The sequence below is a fragment of the Tupaia chinensis genome, unplaced genomic scaffold (genome assembly GCF_000334495.1).
Source record: "Tupaia chinensis unplaced genomic scaffold, TupChi_1.0 Scaffold000248_2, whole genome shotgun sequence".
Taxonomy (NCBI): Eukaryota; Metazoa; Chordata; class Mammalia; order Scandentia; family Tupaiidae; genus Tupaia; species Tupaia belangeri.
This window is the reverse complement of record NW_006159727.1, coordinates 1,277,307-1,278,477: the sequence shown is the minus strand read 5'-3', so window position 1 is coordinate 1,278,477 and position 1,171 is coordinate 1,277,307. Positions and strand designations below refer to the sequence as shown.

The 1,171-nt window shown below is 49.4% G+C and overlaps 1 pseudogene; it reads right to left on the bottom strand.

Annotated features, from left to right (window-relative positions):
* Positions 1-337: 337 nt before the first annotated feature.
* LOC102500413 (mRNA turnover protein 4 homolog pseudogene) lies at positions 338-1,049 on the bottom strand (annotated as a pseudogene).
* Between the last annotated feature and the right edge of the window lie 122 nt (positions 1,050-1,171).

The window sequence follows — 1,171 nt, the reverse complement described above, 5'->3', positions numbered from 1 at the left end:
GGGTGGAGTCTATTCCTCTTCTTCTTGAATCTAATCTGACGTGTGACTGCTTTGACTGTAGAATTCCATGAAAGTGAGCTTTGCTGGTTGCATGTTTCACCTTCTTTTTTTTAAGAGTTGTTTTTTTTGTTTTTTTTTTTGTTTTTTTCTTTTCCCTTTTGTTGCCTACAGGCAGACCCCTTCAGATAGTTTCATTCTCTACAGAATCAGTGCCCATCACACTCCCGTCTTCACTGGCAGCAAAATAAACAGCCGTCCCTCCAGAGAGGTGGGGGCAGTGCTGCGTGGTCCACTCGGGACTCGGAACATGCCGAAGGCCTTCAGCCCTGAGTCCCCATCAATCGTCATCATCTTCCTTTGATTCTCCTGCCGACTCTGACACTCTCTGGCATGTTGTCTCCCACCTGCTGGAACCTTCCCAACTGTGCATCCCACACGTACTTCATGGTCACTTTGAATTCGGCCATCTCGTATCCAGAAAGCTTCAGGACCCGGGCCTGCTTTGGCATCAGCACGTCGCCCTCCTTGCACACCTCATAGTCGGAGAGCAGAGTCAGCGCACCTCTCTTGAGGGCGGTGGGCAGGCCCAGCTGCCTCAGCTGCGGCTCCAGGGAGTGGGGGGACTGCTCCAGGGGCCCTGGATCCAGGCTCGCAGTGAAAGCTGCTTTGTTCCCAGCTCGGGCATAGTCCATTTCTACATATTTCATGAACCACTCACCTCGTCCTTAGTGCGGTTGGTGAAAAGGAGACCGACTTCACCCCGCAGCTTCTAGCTGACCTGGTGCAGGCTGTCTGTGTTCATCAGCTGGGCTTTGGCCCAAGGCCACCATCATCACCTCGTTTTTCCCAGAGAACATCCGGCTGTGCTTCCAGGCGTTCCGGATGTCCTTCAGCTTGCTGTTCCTCATGTTGGCCACGGAGAAGATGAAGAGGTACTTGCATGTGTCCACACATTTCCGAAGCTCTTCTGTAAGGTTCTGTTTTAGTTCCAAGCCTTTCTTGACAGTTTTGGTTAAGGACACTTTCTTGTCACGCTTAGCTTTGGGCATCACGCTGAAACCTCGTGTGGCAGAAGACCTAAGAGGTTTTTTTTTAAGAATTATTTTATTTAAGTTTATTTATTTATTATGTAATTTATTTTAATTTGACCAGAGAGGGACAGAGTGAGAGA